This window comes from Neovison vison, chromosome 12, assembly GCF_020171115.1.
Source record: "Neovison vison isolate M4711 chromosome 12, ASM_NN_V1, whole genome shotgun sequence".
Lineage (NCBI taxonomy): Eukaryota > Metazoa > Chordata > Mammalia > Carnivora > Mustelidae > Neogale > Neogale vison.
This window is the reverse complement of record NC_058102.1, coordinates 40,319,879-40,345,319: the sequence shown is the minus strand read 5'-3', so window position 1 is coordinate 40,345,319 and position 25,441 is coordinate 40,319,879.

Genomic DNA, 25,441 nt, shown 5'->3' with positions numbered 1-25,441 from the left:
TGTCCTCCATTCTGCTCTGTCCTTCCTGGATTTAACCCACTAGTGTTCAGAAACTAGTATTTTCAAGCTGGGAAGAGGGAGGGAGAAGCTCAACCATGCCCCTTTCTTTATTGTGAGCTCCCTTCTCTCTGCAAACTTCCCCCACCACAGTGGAAAGGATACATGTCTGTGTTTAAAAAAAGTTGTACTTAATAATTTACTTATAAAAGTGAGATAGTAATTCTGATTAAAAGTGACCATTTCCGGGGCGCCTGGGTGGCTCAGTGGGTTAAGCCGCTGCCTTCGGCTCAGGTCATGATCGCAGGGTCCTGGGATCGAGCCCCGCATCGGGCTCTTTGCTCAGCCGGGAGCCTGCTTCCTTCTCTCTCTCTCTCTGCCTGCCTCTCTGCCTGCTTGTGATCTCTCTCTGTCAAATAAATAGATAAAATCTTTAAAAAAAAAAAAAAAAAGTGACCATTTCCTTGGAATGATGAAAAGAATCCTAAGAATTTCATCCAGTGGAAAGAAAACACCTAAATATATGACAAGGACAAAGTAAACTTGTTTTATGATCATATCTTATAAGTCATACTTATCTACTATATAGTTACATAGAGAAATTTTATGAATTTACCTGTGTTTGAGAAATATCCTCTACATGATGAAAGAGTAATACTCTGAAGAAGGATAGATGATTCAGGAAGACCATCTCTTCCTGTCAAAGTTCTTCTTTATCATCAAGGTACCGCCTCATATATTAAGTCATGAGTGATTTTCTTCCACTGACTTTTCCCTCCAATCAAAGCTGATCATTCATTAATTTATTCAGTAGTTGTTTATTGAGCACCTACTATGTTTCAGATATTGATCTGATGCTTAGAATGAATCAAAGAATTAAACAGGAAACAGTTAGAATCCCTATCTACATGGGGTTTATATTCTATTTGGCAGAGATGAACAAGAAACACACATGATAGCTGAGTAATTTTTACAGTACACTAATAGATAATAATCATAATAGAATGAAAAAAACAAGAGTAGGATAAAGGAATTTGAAAAAGGGTGTGGTGGAGTCGGTAACTTAATTTTAAGTAAAGGAGCCATTAGTCCTCCTTTAGAAGGCAATATTTGAGACAGGTCTTGAGAGAGGTGAGAGGGTTAACCAGGTGATTATATAGAGGAAAGAACCAGATCTAAAGGTTTCATGTGGGATAGTGTCTGGTGATTTGTGTACAACACAGATCTTGTGTGGTCGAATAGAGTAAGCTAGGTGATAGGAGTTGATGAGGTCAAAGATACAATAGTAGACAGATTGTGTAGGGCCTTGAACCTCATTGCAAGGACATTGACATTTATATTCAGTGAGAAAGGAAGCCATTTGAAAATCTCGGTGGAGGAGTGATGTAATCTGACTCATGTTGTAAAAGAATTGCTCCTTTGATTTTTGGCAGCTTTTTTTTTTTTTTTTTTTTTTTTGGTAATGTGGTTATTTGTGTGTGTAAGTCTCTTCCAAATTATAAACTCACAAGTGAAAAAGTCTAGGTCTTACTCAGCTCTGTATCACTTATACTGGATAGTCAGTACCTTGCATATAAATGATACTCAATCCACATGTGTCAGAACACATTTTACATTCCTTTCAGTAAGTGATATTGATATTGTCTGATATTCAAAGAATTACTTCATCAACTACAGCATTTGATTATTCTGGACTCATTATTCTCTTATGCCAAGTAGCATAAAATTGACTATAAAATTGCATTTTCTCTATGTTTGACTATGGTATACAAATCAGATTATTCTGCTCTATCTTGTTATTGTTTGTAATAATGAACTATTTCTTCTTACTCTATCATAGCAAACTGTTTAACCATAACTAGATCTGATTTTTTAATTTGTCGTTTCCTTCTTTAGAACCTGAGCTTCCTGAATATCTTGTTCATTGTTGAATCCCTAGTGTCTAATTCGCTGACACATAGTGGGTAGTCATAGACATTATTGAATGTATAAAAGAATGAAAGGTAAAAAAAAAAAAAAGGTAAAAAAAAAAAAAGAATGAAAGGTATCCTATTATCATAACAGTCTCACAACTATAAAGATTCATCCAACTGAATGTGAATCATCCAAGTTTATTTCCGTATGTCTCATGGCTTGTCAGAAGTATGGAGTAAATCATGGCATTTCCAAACTTTGAAAGAAAGAGAAAAGAATGAATGAAAGAAAGAAGGAAGAAAAAAAGAAAGAACAGAAAGAAAGGAAGGAAGGTTGAAAGGAAGGATGGAACGAGAGAAAGAAAGAAAAAAGTGAAAGAAAGAAGAAAAGGGAGAAAGGAAGGGAAGGAGGGATGTTGGGAAGGAAACAGTGAGGGAGAAAGGGAGAGAGGTGCAAGAAAGCAGAATTTCCAAATGTATCCATATATATGGATACATGTAACCATATATATATATGGTTTATTTTTAACTAAGACATGGAAGAAACTCTGGAAACCAGGTAGAAGTTACCCTTTTGTAGGAGAACTTTATAAGATAAATCTTCTTTTGTAAGGGTGTCCCTATATGTAGCTAGAGGAAAAGAACACTAAATTTCTAGAAACTCTGTTAATGGTGAAGGCACTTAGTTAAATGTGCATAACAATCATACTCTTGTTTACTGTGCTTTGTTTGATAACCTCCCAGGATTAGGCTCCCTGCCTTCCCCAACATCTTCTTTTGTCATTAGCTGAGGTTAGTATTTAAGTTGCTGGATAGGGCTATTTTGGGGAGTTACTTAGTTTTCCTGAGTATCTCTCATGTATGCAGGAGGTGTACATGTTATTAAACTGCTGTTTGTTTTTCTCCTGTTAATCTCTCTCTCTCTCTCTCTCTCTCTCTCTTTTTTTTTTTTTACAGTGAGCAAGATAGGATGGGTCTTAGCCAAGAACCTAGAAGGGTAAAAAATTATTTCTCTTCCATCATCAAGGAAAAGAGGGAGAAAGGAAAGAAAGCAAACTTCTCAGTGCTGTTGAGGCTAATTTTCTCCCCAAATCCTTTAAAGTTCCCACCTTATCCTCTGCATACAATTTGTTCCATATTGCTTTGTACATCACCATTTTTAATGTTTAAACACTGAAAAGTACATTATGAACTAATACTTTCTGACTTGCTTGACATTGAGTGATCAAAAAAAATTCATTTTTTAGTAGGATTCTTATTCTGTAATAAAGAATAAAAAACTATATAGCTGCTTGTCAAAGAACTGGTAAGATTTACCCAGCCTCTTTTACATATTAGGCAGCAAACATGCCAAACCTAACAGCTGAGAACCTAGTGATTAATGTAGCTGACTGTGGAAATCAACTCCAGTGAACACATTTCATTGTAGAATGCTTCTAGACCAGAACTTAATAGGCACTTTCTGTGTTTTCATCCAGTCAGCCTGCTGTGTGCAAGATGAATGCAGGTTTAGATAGATTCATTATATCATTTAGAATGTTCTAATCTAGAGAGGTCCAAATTTAAGATTTGAACAATTCAGGTTCATATGGCTTTATAGGTAGTCAGAGACTGTAAGGCACTATTTCTAGGGAGATAAAAGGCATACTTCACGAAATCAGGTATTCTAGGTCCCTGACCATTAAAACTCCTTACATAAAGGAAGGCACCATGGTCATTATTTCGACTGCAAAGGAGAATGCAGGATTTCTAAAAACATCAGAGAACTGAAATCTTATCCTGCCAACATCTTACACAATCTTGTAAGATGTCAAATACATGTTATCTGTGATTCTTTTCAGAATCTCACACGATAAATATAGCATCAGCTTTGTCTAGGAGGTAAGGGAGGAATCCTGCAGTAAGGCATAACAGAGAGGCAGAAATATAGAGGTCAATAGACATGCTTTTCTCTGAGAAAATAGAATTCTATCTTCATGAACAAAATTATCCAGACATTGATCATTTGCTCTATTATATATACACTAAAAAAGAAAAAAGAAGGAAAATAATAAAATAAAATAAAATAAAATAAAAAAAAACCTTTTACTGAGGTTTCATCAACAGTTTTGTTGTCATGTATCAATAGTTCCTTTTCATAATATCGTCTAGGTTTTGGTCTGGATGATTTTTGTCTATGTTGCTCAAACGCTGTTACTGGCAACACTTACCTGACTGTATTTGATTTATCCAGACACTAGCTTCTTTTTTAAGTTTTGTCTTTATCACATGCTAAGGAGAAAAGTTCTCATGGGTTAGAGTGATCAGTTTATTCTGGAATCAGGCAACCTGCATCTCTTGTTTAGTTTTAAAATAGATCATTGCAGTGATGAGTTGACTAAAGCCTCCCAAAAGATAGATATCCAAATCCTAATCTTTAAAATTTGTGAATGTGATCTTATTTGGAAAAGGCTCTTCTTAAATGCAGTTAAGGATCTTGAGATGAAACCATTCTGGATTTGGACTGGGTCCTACATCCAGTGTCAGGTGTCCCTATAATAGAAAGTTAGAGGAAGACTGAAGATACAGATACAAAAAAGGAGAAAGTGAAATGTGGAAGCAGAGATGGGAGTTACATAGTGCTAAACCAAGACACAGGAAAGATGGCTGCCAGGTACCAGAAGCTAAAACCAGAGAATGGGACAGATTTTTCCTCAGAGGCTCAGAAGGAGCTCTTCACTCGCCTTATTTTTGAACTTCTGGGATCCAGAACTATGACAGAATAAATTTCTGTTGTTTTAAACAAATTATCTGCTTTGTGGTAATTTGTTACGGCAAACTTAGCAAACTAATACAAATGCCTTAGGGCACTGCTAGAGGAATCAGCCTGGACTCTTTCTGAGCTTACTAAATGTGCTCTCTGCATTCAACACTAATGATAATTAAGAGGCAAAAGAAGTTCCAAGATACTTTTCAAAGTATGTTCCACACTTGCACTAATGGATATGAATCTGTTTGATTAGAATGACTATATGTAGTGTGGAGATATTGAAATTTGTTCCCTTTCTTTTAAAAATCAAATAGGCTCAGCTTCCATTCTAAAAGTGACATTTCATATTTGAGGTGCAAAGTTATGTCCCATTGTTGCAATTTAAGCAAAAATTATTTGAAGAAATTTAAGTACATTTTCAACCTCTTCTAAACAGTCAATATGTTCGTGTTTCATTTTTGGTATGCATAGATATCTACTCCAAACATTACATTTGTTTTATTTATTTGGAACTATATTATTGACGAAAATAGTTTTGAAAAATACATTTCTTGGGCCAATTATCTTAGTAATAGACTTAATTATGAAATGTAATTTGTTAGGGGCACCTGGACGGCTCAGTGAGTTAAAGTCTCTGCCTTTGGCTTAGGTCATGATCTCAGGGTCCACATCAGGCTCTCTGCTCAGCAGGGAGCCTGCTTCTCCCCCCTTGCCAAAAAAAGGAAGTCTGTAGAGGTCCAAGTTAGTTCAGAAATACTCAGCAAAAATACTGCAAAAGTTCTCTTGCTTCTGGATCACATGGGGCTTTGGGAATGAACCATTGAACAGTTGAAGAAACAAAGATTCTCCAAGATTCCTGAAAAGGGATCTCCTTGAATTTTCTCAAAGTGAAGGAGCCCTACAGAGGATACCTAGTCTTCTCTTTAGTTCTGTCCTCTTCTTGTGGTTACCAAAAATTAGGCCAGGGGTTCTTGAATTTTTTGTGCCATGTGCTCCTTTTGCAGCCTGAGGAGGTCTACGGACCCCTTTCCAAATTATGCTTTCTTTGTTTTTGTATTTTGTCCATTTTTAACTGTTCATTTTGAAGCAGTTATAGACTCAGAAAGTTGAAAAAATAATATATAGACTCTGTATATCTTCATCCAGCTTTCCACAATGGTGACAACTTATGTAACTATAAGCATAATATATAAACCAGGAAACTGACCTTGGTACAAAAATATTTAACTAGATTATGGAACTTATTCAGTTGTCATAATCTTTTTGCCTACAGTCATTTTTATGTGTGTATGTGTGTCTCTCTGTAGATGCATTACATTTTTGTCGGGATTGCTGTCTTTGAATGTATTGTATCCTAGTACATTTTGCATATCAGATCAAAACTTATGATACATCTATGTCTTATGGCATATATTGTCACAGTATCTTTCTAACATCTCTGTAATTATCTCAGATCAGCAAACACTTATAAAAATTTTATTGATTGATAAAATGATAAGGGAAAGTTAAAAAAAAAAAAAAAGTAAAACTTAGACCAAACGTTTAGCTCACTGTATATATGGAACACTTGGTAGGTACATAGAGTTTTTTTAATAGGAACTGGGAGATTCTCTTCCAAAAAAGGAAAACTCAGCTCCCGTGGCAAAAATCATTAGGAATAATCCACCAAAAAGGAGACAAGAGTATCATAAGTTTATTGTAAGAATCTTTCATTTTTAAGATGATATTTAGAGGTTTAGAAGTCAAAGAGTATTACTTTGATGAAAGACATGAATTTAAGACCAAATCTCAGCTCTATGGCCTGAGGTAAATCACTTGATCTCTTGGAGTCTCAGCTTATATAGCTCTAAAAGAGGATATCAGTTGCTCTAAAAATATTTTTTTTCCATATACTATGACAGGTGTATATTCAGCAAAAGTGTAAACTAAGAAACTTTCTCGTTGAGATTTCTCTTTGCATTGTGACTCTCACTGGATTTCTAGCTAGAAATTCCTACATTCCTCCTTCAGAGTGTCCTACCATGTTAACCTATTTGGTTTGCCCTTTTTAGATGCATGATATGATCTTGGCAAGTATTTCCCAAATTGATTTGACTATAAACCCCAACTACCCCTTTCAGCAAAATCTGTTAGCAAATCACTTTGGGAAATGCTTTCCTCAGGTTTTATTCACTAGTACCTGGACCGTTCTATTTCATGTGTCTATCCTACTAGATCTTTTAGGAAAAGATATTTGATAAACCTATTCACTTTATTTTCATGGAGGAGCTAATGTTTCTACATACAGTTAATGTAATAGATTTTTAAAATCATAAATCAAAAAACCATTTAAAAAAAATCTCTGAATCATAGAGTAAATATCTTAATGGAGCAAACTTGTTTTCCATAATCTGTATTCTGTGAAAGATGACCTGCAGGATTTTATCTGCTCTTACATTATACAAGAGAGTCTAGTGTTATTCTACCATTTTTATTTATGCCTATTGATATATTTTTCCTATGTAAGCTATGTCTGAGGAAACATTTCACTCCTATTTTTGACATTAAAAAGTATCTAATTTCATTTCATTTTTTGGCTCACAAAAATCTACCTTCCTGCCTGAGTAGGGATGGAAAAAGACAAGTCAGACATTTTCATCATGGCAAATCTCATTTTCGTTCTTAGTTTTCCCAGTAGCAAGCACTGTCACTTAATATTGGTGACATGCTTGACTTGGGATTGAGCTTTTCCTCCCATATTTTACATTCACTTCTGAGTTTTCCATCTGATGGATTGATCTGCCATCTAGCATTGTGGCCTCCTGTCAGCACCTCTACAACATTATCCCTGTAAAGCTCTTATAGATACTTTATATCCTATCATTCTCACAACTATAAAGATCTTCTAAAAATTTGACTTTCTAGCCTCAGCGTTGACATTCTCACTCCTGATAGAAAGGACTATAATCGCTGTGACAACCAAAATGTACACAAGATCGTCATCAACTCGAGCTGTAAGACACCCCATATTGATCTGACACTTTATCTTTCTTCCATGATCTTCCCAGTTCCTCAAACCATTCTGAGAGAGACACATAGCAGGTAGCATTAATCTTTACAACTTTTTGGAGACATAGAGAAATTAAATGACTCACTTATCACACAGGAAACCTGGCACTACTCAGTTCTCCTGTGTTCTAAGCGGGTGTTTTAGTGTGTTATCCTTGTAGTGCCCCATCTCATATGAGACAAGTCATGCTTCGTGTATGAGAATAAACTTCACTTTCTAAAATGTTCATGCCATCTCAAGGCAATATATTTTACAACATCAACATCACAATATGCCTCTGCCTGAAACCTGCCAGTGAGACCTCATTTTTTTTTCAGATTATTACTCTAAACACTTACTTGACCTGCTCCTTTTTCCCTTAATTTGTACTTTGCCTACTATGTTTACCCTCACTCATTCTATGCCTAACCCCTAGTGGCTTCCTTCATATTTTTCAAACTCACTGGGCATGTCCTGACCTCAAGCCTATTGTATAGGCTATGTCCTCTCTCTGAATCATTCTTCTCCAAGATAAGAACCACTCAGATATTCAAATGTTTCCTTTTCAATGAGGCCTGCATTTTTTACTATTTCTTTTAAAATTGTAACTCCCCCAACTTCAGTCCTTCTTACCTTGCTTTATTTTTTTTCCATTGTATTGAACATCTTTAATATACTATGTAATTCACTTGTTTGTTACATTTTTTGTTTTCTGTATCCCTCAACTGGAAGGTAAACTCCACTTTGGTGGGGATTTTTGTCTGCTTTTTTTTTTTTTTTTTTTTTTTTCCTGCTGATGTATCCTTTGGAGAGGAAAGATATTCTTTCCTCTTCCTCTTCAAGATTCCTCTAGCTGGAAGATTTCCTCCTCCTTCTTCTTCAAGATTCTTCTAGCTGGTCTAACAGTAAAATTCATCTAATACAGATTAAGAGAAGAAAACAACAACAAAGTTTACTTATGTACACATGGAGGCCAACATTGAAATTGAGACCCAGAGAAATGACCAAGACAAGCATTTTTATACTTTTTAAACAAAGAAACATAAATCTGTGAGAATTGACAAGACAGAGAAAATGTGTGTTTGGAAGCTTCAGCTAAGAAGCAATTCTAATCAGAATTTAGGCTGAGGTAGTAAATTAGTAAAAAAAAAATAAAAAATAAAAAGAAAGAAAGAAAGAACAACTTTTGTTTTTATGCAGTTTCTAACTAAATTTCCTATGTCTGACAATAAGGATATCTATCTAACCCCTGGTACAAGGAAGTTACCTTTCACATGGGAGATTTATATTCTGCTTTCTGGAGACAAAAGGAGGTCAGAGCATTCTTTTTTTTTTGCACTGGCTTCTTCTTAAGTGATTTTAATTTAAAACAATTCATATGCCAAAGTAGCACATTTGGGGGAAGCCTACCCTTGGTCCCCACATATCCGCAGCATCTACTGGGCTCAATAAATAATAGTTGAATTAGTGAACACACACTCTGCAGGCTCTCCATACATTCTCACATGCCAACTTCTCTCAGAACTAGGCTTTGGAATATTGTCTGCATTTCTTAAGTTAGAGGGTTAATAACCCTGGAGCTCCCTCAAAGGAGATTGTAGCAGAACAACAAGCTCACTTTTGCAGCTTGAGGGAAATCCAATTTAAAAAGCCGCCATATTCTGTAATAGAATATAGCTTGATAAAAGATTTTGAAAATAATTTAAAAGCTTCCTGGTCAGCATTACTTTTATCAGCTGATATATCTCTATCCTGTCACTCTTCTTTTCAGCTTTGAAATTGTAAAATGCTTTTTTCTCTGGCTCCATGTCTGAGGAAAACAGTATCTAAATGCTATTTCTCTTAAGACAGAGTGAGCAAGCTACGGAGAAGCCCACATACAGCATTCCAATTTTTACATTTTCCAGCAACTAGAAGGATTGTCTTAATTCATGGGACTAGTTCGCAAATATCTAGCTTTGTCCAGTTACATATTTATGTGTAAATGCTTTTGGGGTGTGTGTGTGTGTGTGTGTGTGTGTGTGTGTGTGTGTTTGTGTGTTTGGTGAATTTGTCGTTTAAGACCTTAGTGATTGTTTCAGTGCCTGGATGAGCATTTTGATCATTTTCATCCTGAAAGCATACAATGATGTGCTTCACTTCTTATATGGAATTTAGTGTTCAAGGTCTGGTAGCCATCACAGAGCAGTATTTCAATCAATCTGGACGATGATGACTTCAAAATAAATGGGAAATATTTTAAGGACTCTGCTTCTTCTTTTAAGAGTTGACTAAGAGAAAAAAAAAAAAAAAAAGATATCCGCTTAGATGTTATCCTAACAAGCCCAATCCAAAATATTCCTCTCTCTTTCATCAATTTACACCTGTTTCCTTAAGATGTCGACTGGAGACAAAGGGAACTTTTATGTCAGTGTGGATTGCCCAGAGGAAATGTTAATTGAGGGCAATAGTATTGTGTAGCAATTCTCTGGCTCTGTTATCTGTTCAAATTTGTTGATTTCCTTGGAAAATGAGAAATGGAAAGTTGAGTTTGTGGCTCAGTGCTTTCACTGATTCGGATTTGTCTTGGGCACCAAAAATGGAGGTAAGGAAGTCAAAGGATTAAAAAAAAAGAGCACAGTCATGTCTCAGGAGGACTATCTGGTATAATAAATGACATGCTAATTTTCTCTCTATTACATTTTTATTTTCCTTGAAGTTTATCATCGAGTAAATGAAATGGCGACTTACTTATTCCGGTGCTTCATGAAGCCCAAGAACAAATACATCTCTCTATCTCTTAGCAAAGCAAAAAAGAAAATTGACTTTATTTCAAGGTGTACATCAAGCCGAGTAATGGTGCATAGCTTGGGCCAAACATTACATATGGTCTTTCCAGCTCTTTCACCACATAGCCCACTTCTTGAAAAGTCAGGTTAGATTAGTTAAATAAAATAAAGAGAATGTCCTCAGTTTTAAAGTCAGTTATAGTGAATCTGAAGCAGTTTTTACAAGTATAGTAAATTAAGAAAGTGTTGGATTTGGCCCCTAAAACATCACCTTATATTGGAGACAAGACTGATGTGCTGAGCTAATAAATTCATGTTCCTGTAGGAGTGCCTGTGTGAGCAGACAAACTGAAGACACACGCAGGGGGTTGGCGGCATACGGTGGAGCAGGTGAAGAAGTTTTGGAGACAGCAATCCTTTCTCTTAGTGTATGGAAATAAAGACAATCCTTGGCTTTTCGGTAAGTGCTGTAAAACTTTATTTATTTATTTTTTGAAGAGGGTCAATAAATATTTTAAACTTTGTTGGCCATGGATTCTCTCACAGTTACTGAATTCTATCAACACTATTCTTTTTTTTTTTTTTTTTTTAAGATTTTATTTATTTATTTGACAGACAGGGATCACAAGTAGGCACAGAGGCAGGCAGAGAGAGGGAGAGAGAGGAGGAAGCAGGCTCCCTGCTGAGCAGAGAGCCCAATGTGGGACTTAATCCCAGGACCCTGGGATCATGACCTGAGCTGAAGGCAGAGACTTAACCCATTGAGCGACCCAGGTGCCCCATCAACACTATTCTGTGAAGACTGTGTTTCAACAGATCATTATTCATGGACATTGAAACTTGCATTTCATATCTAATTCTCAGGTTGTCTTGAAAAAGCCTCCCTTTTAATTTTTTTCAGCTGTTTAAAATTGTACTACCCATTCTTAACTCGTAGGTTGTGTAAAACCCAATATTTAGATCACAAGCGGAACCATGGATTGTTGACTCCTATTTCAGGAAAACAACTGATATGGCTCTGACTACATTTTTAAACCCAAGTGGACATTTGTTGAGTTTTATAAAAGTCAAATTCAATATGGATAGTCTGTGTTATTGCCAGTTAATCGGACAAAAATAAAAACTTTCTGTGGCCCAATAAAAACAATAATAAGAAAAAAATGGCCTTTTGTGGATTAATTTAATCCCTGATGACCATAAAATCAGCGGTGAATGTACAGAGGAACATTCCTCCTCAATACATATCAAACTTTTAGTTCCGTATGGTTTTTTTACAGGAAGTAAAGAGAATTATGTGCAGTTTCTTGTATTCATGCCCATCATTTTAACCATAAGCTCCTTCCCCACCTCTAACAGTTGTCTTCTCTATTTAGTACTTGCTATGTCCTAGGCACTATGGTAAACTTTTCAGAAATGTCATCTTATCTAATCCTCATGAAAACTCTTTAGAAATGTTTTACAATTCTGTCTTGAGGTGATGGAACTGTCTTCTATGGGTTGCATAATGTGCTTAAAGTCACCCTGTTAGCAAGGGGTGGGTCTGGATTATGAAACAGGGCTTTCTAGTTCCCAGCCCCAAATTTATGCTTATATTTTTTCCTATAGACATTAATACAGTATTAGCAAATCTGTAGGTCTCTAAGCACTCTGAAGATTGTCAGACAGATTGACTATGCATTCACTAAAATGTTTGAGTCCTTCTCTGTAATAGGCACTGGGGCTAGATAGGTAAACAAATATGATTTCTGCATCAAAGGATTTTTAGTTTAGCAGAAGAGACAGATACCTAAATAGTTAAATATAAATTTGGCACTCTAGCAGAGGTAGGTATAAAAAAGTAGATATAGGAATTTAGATTCAGTAGTGATTAATTGAACTGAGAAGAGTGGAGGGCTCTAGGGATGCTTCACACAATATTATGAGATTGAGTAGGACCTTGTAAGATTGGAGCATGAATGAATGATTTCTGCCCCCTAGATTGATTTGTTTATAGCTGTAGTTCCTAATATTCCCTGGTTAAGACAGTGTTTGGAGCTGTAATATTTGTTTCAATTCTTCTGTAAGAATTTGATTGTTTTTTGAGTGTGTATTTTAGAGAATAAGCTAATGTGTTCTGCCCAAATAAGATAAACAACAAAGGCTTTTCCAAACCAAAGTAAAGTATTAACTCTCTTTAGCAGAAATCAATTAGAACACCAAATGAATAATTGCTTATACTTCTGAAAAACATCATAAACTATAATGGAAAGAATAAGAGGGTGAAAAATAAAATCAAAGAGGCAGGTTTTGCATCCGTTTGTTCATTTATTCAGCCAAATATTTATGGTAAGTTTCTATTAGGTGCCAGAGACAGTTTTGAATGATGGAGATATAGCAGCAATAATAAAAAAAAAAAAAACCCTGATTACTAGAGCTTGTATCTAGGATAAGACAATAACATGTAACACAAAATAAGAATTTTAAAGAATAAAAGTGCTCTGAGGATTAAAAAAATCTATTATAATGGAATAGCAAGTGGACTAGGAGAGGAACACTTTTAAAAGAACAGGCAGAGAAGGTTATTGTGAGAAAATGATATTTCAACTGAGATTTCAATGGATGTTAGAAGTTAGCTATGGAAAGACCTAGAACCAGAGAATTCTGGGCAGAGGTCATGTCAAATACAAGGGAAGGCGCTTGGTGATATATTCTAGAATCTGGAAGTCCAGAATTATGAAGATAGAAGGTAATATCAATCTTTAACATTATATTAAATAGTTTTAGTTTTATTCTAATTGCAATGGAAAGTTATTAAAGGGTTTCATGTAATGAAGTGATATTTGTTTTATAATTTGTAAACTCAGCTGTTGTCTGGACATGAAATATAGTTGAGCAAAGATAAAAGTCTATTATAGGTGCTTATTCATTTCCAATATGGATAGAGTCTTTGTACCAACTAAGAATGGTAATGATTTTTTCTGCTTCTAGATGAGTCTAAATGTTTATTTGAATTTTGGGGTAGAGAGAATAGGTCAATTTGCAAATAAATTTGTCTATTGGCAAATGGGCCAATTTGCACATATGGGCCATTAACATTTATAAGAAGGTGGACCTACATGTGTTATAAATGAAATCTCACTGAAATGTTTATTAAAGTCTATCACGAAGATTCTAGTCAAAATCTGATTTAAAAATATTTAAAGGTAGTCTTAAATATTTAAAAATATTTAAGGTGGTCTCATTTTGGAGAAATGTCCATGTCATCTGAGGTTTACACGATTTAATGGAGATGTTTACTTAAACACTTGAAGGTCTCTTAAAGAATCAAATTTTCACAGCACTTGTTTAACCCATATGAGTGTGCTGCTTTCATTCACGTTGCTGACAAATCCTCCAGTTGCTTTCTTGGTAAATGAAACATTGGGCTGGCCAGTTGTAGTTAGTGTCTGTTTCTAATACTGTCTTCTGCTGTGATGAGCATCACTTCAGTATGCTTTCTTACGATCCTTCTCTTGCCATGATTAAAGTTGCTTTGACAGTCCTTTATTGCCATCATCCAGGTTTCTATGTAAGTGTTGTTTACCTGAGACCCGGTGAATAACATGATCAGTAAGTGTTTGAACAGCTGGTCCTAGAGTTTATGTAATAATACCTAATACATATTGTGTGTTTGCTAAAGGTCCACCACTGTACTAATGCTTTTGCAATTCTTATCTTATACTTTTTATAAATGAGGACTCTGAGACACAGAGAATATAAGTAATTTTTCCAAGGACTCATTTGGAGCAGATACTGAACCCTGGCAGCCTGACTCAGAACATGCACTCAGACGGGGCCTCTGTCCTTTGTCCCCACAGACCTGAATTGGGGAAATTTCCTAAGCAAAATGCAAAGGGAAACTTCACCCTGTCTATCTCTCTGGCCACAACTTCACTTATACTCCCTTCACACTCCATGAAGACCTCACAGCAGGACTATGCCAGGTTCCCTGGACACACCTCTGGCTCATGCTTCTGTGCCTTTGAAAAAGGGCATGCTTCATGAACATGCAGTCTGTGTGGTTGGACAGAGTTCCATACATGCAAGGGCCCCATGCTTCACTGAATGCTGTGCTCTAGTGGTCTGAAAAGTGTACGTAATTTTAACTTTGAACTTGTGTTTTTTAAGTGATGTTCCAAGGAACAAGGGAGCATGAACACGAACAGAGAGAATTAATAACAACATGTATCTGACTTTGCTTTTGTTTATTTACCCATGGAATGCCCCATGGATGCAGCATGTAGTGGAAGTTGTTGTTGAAGGTCAGCGTAACTCTAAACAAGGTACGTGTATTAAATCTATAGTTGAGGCAGCAGGGTCACAGGCAGCCTGAGAGGCCACACTTTCCTATTGAGTCTGAGTAGGCTTCAGATGCAAAAGGAAGACAGTGGTGTTGTAAGAAACTCAAAATACCAGGGAATCCTGTGAAATTCTTTATCACTTGTATTACTTCTCTATATTAGTCAACTACTTATATGGAAATGATGACATGGAATAAAAGGGAAAGTTAGAGACAGCCCGTAGGTCCTTTTTCGTTCAGTCTTTCCCTTCTCTTCATCACTAAGCCTGAAAGTAGAGAGTGGTAGAATGTGTGTGTATCAAAAAGTGAACTAGAATTGATACGCTTTCGTAGCACTTCTGTTATTTGATACACACATATGAGTGGTGAGATACAAAATCTGTGATTCAGTGACTCCCCACACAAGTTAAAAGTTTTTATATTTTCATTTAAAACTGATATCATAAAAAATAAAATGATGAATAGCACAATTTATGATCATATTTAAAAATTTAAATTTTTCTCCTTAGAACAATATTAAAAGGCAAATAATAAACCTGATGGGAAGTGGGCGAAAGACCATGGAAGACAGGAAAAAGTTTGTATTTTAAGTACTTTTAACACCACCTTCGCCCCTACTTTTTGCACACGGGATCTGATCTCGTGTTTTCATCTTGTGCAGGGCCCCATAATTTCTGTAGCTCAGCTTAGCACATACTGTTCCTATATTCAACAAATCATCCTTCCCTGATGCATCTAGCAAATAGCTAAGCAAACTTCAGATCTATCTCAGATGATACCTGTGCAGTGATTCCTTCTGCATAGAGCTAGAGATTGGTGTTTAATTTTCTGTCAACTCAGAATAATTAGTGCCTCCCTACTCATTCATTTTCATTCATCCCTCAAATATCTGTGACCTACTATATAACAGGCACTGTTCTAGGTGGATTTTATAACTGCCTTAAAGGCAGTGCTCTTCTATTGTGCTTGCCTTCCTATCTTTTCTGCTAAAGAGAATGTCTTTGGAGATAGATATTATGTTTGTCAGTCATCAAGTTATTATTATTATTATTTTTTTAAAGATTTTAAAAATTTATTTATTTATTTGACAGACAGATCACAAGTAGGCAGAGAGAGAGAGAGAGAGGAGGAAGCAGGCTCCCCACTGAGCAGAGAGCCTATTGTGGGGCTCAATCCAAGGACCCTGGGATCATGACCTGAGCCGAAGACAGAGGGTTTAACCCACTGAGCCACCCAGGTGCCCCTTTTTATTATTATTTAAAAGTACTATTCAGTGCCTATACATATCAGCCACTGTGCTTCATTCTTCTTTTTTTTTTTTCTTCATCCTCAGGCAGAAGCAATGTGTGAACAGAAATGGGTAATAAATATTTTATAGGCAACCAAATGGACAAAATAAATAGGAGCCATAAATGTAGCTGAGTAATACCCAAGCATGAGCATGAATTTGAGTAGAAAGAATAAACTTACTGTAAAGAAATAGAGTCATCCATGATGATTTTATCCGTTATCTTTCATCTACATTTTCTAGTTCCCGCCCAGAGGATGTAAATAGTCTTCTGGAGGAGTTCCATTCGCGTTATCTCTGATTCATCATATGGCAGACCTGAAGCAGCAATGGTCGTCTCCTGAATGGCAGCGTCTGCTAGCAAGGACAACAGCCTGCCGCCCTTGAACTCTACTGAACTAGGTATAGGCAACGGAGAGATGACAGGAAGAAGTTACTAGGACATAAGAAGGGGGAAACAACAGTCCATAGCCCTCTGAGGGCATAACATCAGGCAGGATAGCTGTGAAATATTGTGGGGAGAACAACAGTGCACTCAGTAAGCCAATATACATGATCAGAGTGAGCACATTTTTCCTTTGTTTTGTATCAAAGTGTCCAACCATGGATGAAAAGAGGCAGAACCACAGGCATCAAGTTGCCTTGAGTTCAAATATTGTAATTACAACCCAGAAGAATTTCTTGCAGTCAACATGGGAAAAGTATCATAGGAAGAAAAACAACAACAACAACAACAACAAAAAAAAACCCAGTGTAGAGGCAGATGGATGGTGGAAGGTGAGTCTACAGAGTTATGTCATGGTTAGACAATGAAGTCTCATGCATGGTGTTCCTAAAAGATTTACCTGTATTCTAAAGTCAGGGAAGGACTTAGCAGAGGGTTTTAAATAGCAGAATTCAGTGATGATGCTGAGAAAAGGACAAAGTAATGGAATGCAGTTTGAGCTGCAAGAGTTGGAATAAGTCAAATGGATATTTTGTGAATAGCATTCTAGGCAGAGGAAATAGTAGTACAGTTAAGAAGCTGCAAGGTAGGGAAAGTGGCTGAAATGGAATGACTAAAGAGAAAATTTGTGGGAGATAAAAATTATGGAGGTGATCCTGAGTGGCCAGATCACAGAAGAGCTCATAAGTTATGGTTGGGACTTTGATTTTTATTCTAATTGCAATGGGAAACCACTGGCATGCTTTGAATAGGTGAGTGGCATAGCTTTTCTATTTGAGAAGGATCGCTTTGTCTACTCTCCATAGACTCAAAAGTAGAAGCATGGAGATTGGCGAGATGATGAGATACAGAAAGAGCTTATATCAAAATTTTCATCATGGAAAGTGATGGTAGGTAGTAAGGTTATAATATATTTTGAAAGTAAACCTGACAGCATTTATTGATAATTAAATATGGCATCTAAGAGAAAGAGAGAAGATGAGTATAATTTCAATGTTAGGTGAATTTGGGGGGCCAGGATGGGAGATGGCAGGGCTATGGGGTAGGGTTGACCTGACGGTAGTGAGATAATTTTCAAGTTCAGTTTTTCTATATGTTAAATTTGAAATGCATCTTAGATAACCCTGCAGAGATATGAGATAGGCAGTTGTATATGGTTTGGAGGTGAAATCATAGACAAAGGGGGTCAGTAATTTTTATAAGAGAAAAGAGTGCCCCACGCCAGAAGATAATCTGTTTTAAGTCTATCAGGTACCAGAAGGGACTCATACTTAAATTGCAGTATTTAATCCCCATCATAACCCCTTCAAGGAAAGTGGTATCCTCCTGTTACAGACAGGGAAACTGAGATGCAGCAATTAAAAATTAAATTAAATTAGATTAAATTAAAAATTAAAAACTGTCCAGTGGTGAATTCACTATTCTAAAACCTGTGTTTCTAGGGGCACCTGGGTGACTCAGTGGGTTAAAGCCTCTGCCTTCAGCTCAAGTCATGATCCCAGGATCCTGGAATTGAGCCCCACATCGGGCTCTCTGCTCAGCGGGAAGCCTACTTCTCTTCCTTTCTCTCTCTGCCTGCCTCTCTGCCTGTTTGTGATCTCTGTCAAATAAATAAACTAAAAAAAAAAAGTTTAAAACCTGTGTTTCTATCATGATACCTAATAATCTTCTCAAAGTGAAGGAAGGGTGTAGCTGGGGATAAAATGAAACGTGACAACCAGAAAGAACACAAGTTGGGGTTATTCTTACCCTTTCTCGTGGGAATGTTTTCGAAATGGGAGTCCATGCAGAGGTATATGGAATAAAGATGGGTCATTCCTGGGTTTTCCGTATACATGTATCCCTGGACTGAAGTCAGTGCTTTCCAACTTCTCAATGGCTCTTTGCTTTCAAGAATAAAGCAATAATCACTGTAGACAAAAACTGAAGGGCATGGGTTAAATTAGGTTCCTCATCTCCTCATATAACTCTTCCCATGTTATAAATGGGTATTTGCAGCATTATTTCATTAATTCCTGCCTCTTCCATCAGAACTTAAGATGTCTGAGTACAGGCTCTTTTTCTGCTTTAACTACAATTATAACCTCAGCCTGCAACACTGATATATTTTAAGTACTGATATATTTTAAGTACTTTTGCAATATTTATTGACTGAATTAGTGAGTAAACAAAAGACTATGGCAAAATTCACTTAGGTTTCATGAGGCAGTCTGACTGTCTTTCAATGGTACTGTTCTTCTTTATGAAGGAAGACCATGTATGATTCCCTTTGAAATGTTCTGTTATATTCAAGGAAATGGCCAGAAGAAAATTGAGAGTAAATTTTAATTTGGGGACTATGAGTGATAGTCTCTCTATAAACAAATTTAATAGGCTCTTTATGCATATTCTTTATTCTTTAAATAAAGCTCGACTCCTTCATTTCATGTCCCCCTTTCTTAAAAGAAAGGCTTGGTTTGAGCCTCACAGACTAGTCTTGGTAAGCATGTGTTAAATCATGATAGGATTATGTATTGATTTAAAACTCTGAAAAAGCAAAAAGTTGTGAAGTGATATAACAGGTTAAAAAATGCAGCTGCTATATGCAGCTATATGCTTTATGGGTATATGTTGGTTTTTATATTGTTCTTTGCCTTGTAGGGACAATCTTAGCATTTACTCAGGTACCTCTTTTGACCTGCCTGAAACTTCTTTGATGTGTGAAATTCTCTTAGCCATAAAATAAAGCAAAAGTTTGAATATAAAGTTATTCAAAGAAAGGCCATAACTGTGATAGGACAGCATGGGCCTAGCAGGATTTTTTTTTTTTAGTAAAGTGAAAAAAGGCTTTTCAAAGCCCAGCAGTTGCTACTATGTATTTGACCCCCTGTTTCAGTCTGCAATTTCAGATGTTGTGCAAACTTGGATGGAATATAACACCGCCAAAAGAGCAGCGTTCTCCTCCTGAACCTTGCCTCTTGCTGATAGAATATAAAGTGTAATAGCAAAGAAAATTTTAGGCTGAGACTGGAGCTTCAAAAGACAAAACATGTGGGTTGCTTCTTAGCAGGAATGAAACGTACACATTTCAATGGGAAAGTCGGGAAGTCAGAGGTTACAATTGCTGTGGAACACATCTCAAGATGGAATCAATATCAAAATGATCATTTAAGGTACTATGGAGGCCACCGAGGGCCAGAGCAATAATGCTTCAGGACTCTGAAAAAAAGAGGTGAGGGAGGAAAAGCTTTCTGTCTGTCAAGTAAATGTGCTTTTATTTTACTTTATTTTATTTAAAAAAAATAATCAAATGTAAAGCATCACACTCTAACATTGCAAAAGTGTTTTTTTAAATAAAAAAATTGTTAAAATGGGTACAGAATGCAAATATTCTTTTTCTCTCAATATGTTCCTAACAAAGTCATCAGCAAACAGTCTGCTATTTTAATTTGATTATTTTATTTTATTTTTATTTTATTGTGCAACCAATTTTATTAACAACCTTAATTTCAGTATAGTTAACAGTGTGATATTAGTTTGAGGTGTACAATATAGTGATTCACCAATTCTACACATGACTCAGTGCTCATCATGACAAGTGTACTCTTAATCTCCTTCACTTTCTTCACTCATCTTCCAACCCACCTCCTTCTGGTAAACATTGGTTTGTTCTCTGTATTTAAGAGTCTAGCTTTTTGTTTCTTTTTTTGTCTGTTTTTTTTTTTTTTTTTTGAGGGGTTTGTCTCTTTTTTCTTTCTGTGTTTTGTTTCTTAAATTTGACACGAGTGGAATCATATGGTATTTGTCTTTTTTGACTGACTTATTTCATTTAACTTTATACCCTCTAGATCCATCTATGTTTCTTGCAAATGGCAAGATTTTATCCTTTTTTATGACTAATATTCCACTGTGCATATACATACATATTTGTATGTACATATTCCATACCTTCTTTATTCATTCCTCTATCAGTGGACACCTAGGCTATTTCTATGATTTGGCTATTGTAAATAATGCTGCAATAAACAGAGGGGTGCCTATATCTTTCTATGATGGTGTTTTATATTCTTTGGGTAAATACCCAGCAGTGAAATTACTGGATCATATAATAATTCTATTTTTCATTTTTTGAGGAACCTCCATACTGTTTTCCACAGTGGCTGTGCCAGTTTGCATTGTCACCAGCAGTGCATGCATGAAGGTTCCTTTTTCTCCACATCCTTGCCAACACCATGTTTCTTGTGTTGTTTATTTTAGCCATTCTGATATGTATAAAATGGTGTCTCATTTTGGTTTTGATTTCCATTTACCTAATGATGATGATGAGGGATGTTAAACATCTTTCCCTGTGTCTGTTGGTCATCTGAATATCTTCTTTGGAGAAATATCTGCCCATTTTTAATTGGATTATTTGAGGTTTTTTTAAAATGTTTAGGTGGATAAGCTCTTTATATATTTTGGATACTAATCCTTTAACAGATATGTCATTTGCAAATATCTTTTCCCATTCAGTAGGTTGCCTTTTAGTTTTGTTGAAGGTTTCCTTCACTGTGCAGAAACTTTTTATTTTGTTGTAGTCCCAATAGTATATTTTCGCTTTTGTTTCCTTTGTCTCAGGAGACATATCTAGAAAAATTACTGTGGCCAATGTCAGAGAAAGTATTGCCCATGATCTCTTCCAGGATTTTTATGGTTTTGGGTTTCACATTTAAGTCTTTAATCCATTTTGAATTTATTTTTGTTTATGGTGTAAGAAAATAGTATAGTTTCATTCTTTTGCATCTAGCTGTCCAGTTCTCCAAACACTATTTGTTGAAGAGACTGTCATTTTCCCATTGCATATTCTTGCCTTCTTTTTTTTAAATATTTTTTAAAGATTTTGTTTATTTATTTGACAGAGATCACAAGTAGGCAGAGAGAGAGGAAGGGAAGCAGGCTCCCCGCTGAGCAGAGAGCCCGATGCGGGGCTCCATCCCAGGACCCCAGGATCATGACCCGAGCCAAAGGCAGAGGCCTTAACCCACTGAGCCACCCAGATGCCCCATATTCTTGCCTTCTTTTAAAAAAACTAATTGACTGTATAAATGTGAGTTTATTTCTGGGCTTTCTGTTCTGTTCCATTGATTTATGTGTCTCTCTTTTTTTTTTTTTAACCAGTACCATACTGTTTTGATTGCTAAAGCTTTGTAGTATATGGAAACAGTATGTTTTAGAGAATCAACCTTCATGATTGATGAGGTTGGCTTTGTGAGGAGTATGGAGAGTAAGGAGGAAGAATTAAGTATGTTAGGCAAGACTCTGACTTTACCAATTGGTTAATTGGTGATGCCACTCACTGAATTAGGAAAGATGGAAAAATGAACTGATTCTAGTGAAAGATTTGGCTTTTTTGGGGGATGTGTTTTGGTTGGGATATCTATTTTGTTCACTACTAAATAATCAATGCTTAGCAGAGACTTGGCATCTAGCAGTTGCTAAATAAATATTTGTTGAATGAATGAATGAGTGAATGAATGAATAAAATATAACCGTTAAAGATGTAGTTGGGGAGATTTGGGTTGGAGACATAGAATTAGGAATCATCAGTACTTAGATGGTATATTAAGGGAATTTTAAAAGAATGAGCATAGAAAGAAGTTACAAAAGTAAAGGACATTTAAGCTAACTTTTTTTTTTTAACAGATAACAAATTATCTGTAGCTCCTGGAGTTGGACAAAGCCTTTTTTAGGCCCTCATCTAAGTGTAGAACTTTCTGGAAATGGTGTCCTTGTAAATAAAAATGGTACATGGAGTCAGTCTCGGGCACTGAGTCAAGGGCAAGTTATAAAAAGAAGCAGAAAAACAAGATAAATAATTTGACCTCCTATTTAGATACTGTGCTGTTACAGCTTTTATTGCCATATCATTGAATCACCATATCAACTTTGTGGGAAGAGGGAAGGCAGATATTAAGCTGTAATTCACTATCTGTATCTGTTTTCACTGGTCACACTTCTGTGCTGATTGATTGGAACTTGTACCTTACTAATTTTTAACTACTTTGAATATCACCTTTGAAGTCAGTTATTATGGGCCACATTTAGTAAGCAAGGAAGATGAGGCTCAGGAACTGAAAGTCCAAGGTCACAGCACTTATCATTATTTTAACCAAATGTGACCTGGCTGAACATTTATGCAATTAAACCTTTCCTTAACTTCTCTCCTGGCTTCCTCCTCTCTGTTTCTCCGATCCCAAATGGCAGAGAAGACACTGAGGGTCAAGAATTCTTTGTCTCGGGGCGCCTGGGTGGCTCAGTGGGTTAAGCCACTGCCTTCGGCTCAGGTCGTGATCTCAGGGTCCTGGGATCAAGTCCCGCATCAGGCTCTCTGCTCAGCAGGGAGCCTGCTTCCTCCTCTCTCTCTCTGCCTGCCTCTCTGCCTACTTGTGATCTCTCTCTGTCAAATAAATAAATAAAATCTTAAAAAAAAAAAAAAAAAGAATTCTTTGTCTCTGTAGATTGTGACTTCCATCATATTTGCCTCCTGGATGAGTGTCCATTTAATAGGTGTTTTTTCTAGTTGGAATTCCCCATGAAAATATCATGAGTATTGCCAATTTCTGTGCAGATTTGTAGAGTCTTCTTGCATCCTGGCTTGTTCATGTTCTTACTCTAATTTTTAAGTCACTGAATCTGAAGAATGTGACTACAGCTTGCCTTCTTTGTTCTACCTACTTCTAACTCCTTACAGTTACCCTCAAAGCAGCATAAAACACATTTTAAATACATGGTCTCCTTATAAGAATATATTTTATGTAACAAATAAGTACAAAGCAGACATGCGTTGTCTATGCTTTTTGAGTGAAATCTAGATGTAATACGTTTTAAGTGTGTAGACAATCATGAAAGTGGTGTGTCAGTAAAATACTGAATAACATAGTTAAATGGGATCTGGAATTACTCTGTCAAGGAATGTTCAGATACAGATGACAGCTACTTAAAGGGATTCATTTAGGTAATTTAAATTGCTTGCATATTGTGTATAAAACATTCTATCTTTTTAAATAATGAGCAGTAAGTTGAAAGACTAATGGAGTAGACAAGACTGAAAAAATGTTATTTCCAATGGATCCTTTGATTAGCTCAATCTAAAATTTACCTTTTCTATTTAGCATCCTTTAAAGTAAACAAAGAGTTTTTGAATTAGTTCTATTATAACAATTCCAATTTGTTTAAAATACCTTTTGCTGAAGCTGTTTTCAAGCAGTAATTAAGGATGTTTTTGAACAGTTAAAATCAAATAATAGAAACATTTCAGAGTCATGTTTCTTTTCAAGGACTCATAGGGATACCTTTTTAAAAGTTTCTTCTGAAAAGTCAGCTGTAATGGCAATAACAGTATCACAAACTCACAATTTTAATTAACATTGCATTAATTAGCAGCACATAGATTAAAATCCAAGAAAATGTATGCTTCTGCACTTATGTGAGGGTATATTAGTGCAAGATTCTCAGTGTGTTCATAGTCTTAATTATTGCAGAGAGATTTGGCATCTACTCATTTGGATCTTACGAGCACAGAGACTACCCAGAGAAAGTGTGAAGATACCGCTAACATGGGGCTCAGTTGTGCATATAAACGGTGATGTTAGTGGCAGTGAAATGTAGAAACTTGAGTTGGCATCAACTCCTTTGCCTCCACCCCCTCTCCCTATCATCTGAGGCTTAATAGATCCTACTAAATAAATGATTTCATATTTTGTTTCTCCTCCTGAACTCCATCTAATTGAATTTAGGCTATTATATTTTGTTTTGACTGATGTCAGTTTCTTTTCACTCAATTCTTCAGCCTGCTACCAGAATTACTTGTTATAATATATATTGTTTGTTTCTGATACTCAGCATTCAACCCCCCCCCTTTTGGGGGGGGCTTTCAATGAGGGTACCAAATTCCCCTAATCACAGGGTTTCTTTAGATGGCTATTTGGCCAGTCCTGACCAATCAACTTCCCCTGCCATCCCCTCTCATTTCCCAGTGCAGTGATTTGTTCAGGGGTCAGACTGTAAGCCGAATTGGTACAATTGGATTGGTTCTTAGAACGTGTTTTAGAGCCATGGAAGAAACAGGCTGCCTGGAGTAGAACCTGCGAGCACCAGGCAGTTATCAACTGTTTGGACACTTGAAAGATTCTCTGGAGATTCAGAAGAGAGCTATGGAAAATTGACATTGTTTTCCTTTGGATTAGTACGTGGGAAGAATGTAGCTCTAACTCTCTGGCAGCTTTTTTTTTTTTTTTTTAAGATTTTATGTATTGATTTTTGTGAGAAAGAGAGAGCCCACAAGGGTGGGGAGGCACAGAGGGAGAAGCAGGCTCCCCACTGAGCAGGGAGCCCAATGTGGGACAGTGGGATCATGACCTCAGCAGAAGGCAGACACTTAACCACCAGAGCCACCCAGGTGTCCATCTCTGGCAATATTGTTGTCACCAGGTAAATCCTGAGATAAAAAACAACATGGAAGAAACCAAGATGTCAGAGAGAAGTCCTGGGGTGGGGTTTGGACTCCTGGTTCAAGGAGAAACTGATGCTCCTCCTGAGACAGTTTTATCTGAGATTTCTGTCCCTTGCAACCAAATGGATCCTCCTGATCTATCTTTGGGCTAAGGTAGAAACAACATAGCAGGGTATTCAAATTCCTTCACAGTGGGGCTTCTTCAGTCATGCTTTCAGTATCATCCCTCTGTCCACCAGCTCTATAATCCAGAGCCCAGGAAGACTGTACCGTTTACCATTTTCCCATCTTGTAGTGTTTGTCTTTGCGTACTTGGCAAACTACTTATCTTTTGACCTGTTTAAATATCACCTCTTCCAATAACATTTTCCCTAACTCTCCAAGGAAGAGTTACCTACTTTCTAGACTTCTCCCATAGGTCTTTGCTCCTATTTCTATTGTGTTTAAAATTCATCTGTTTCTTGT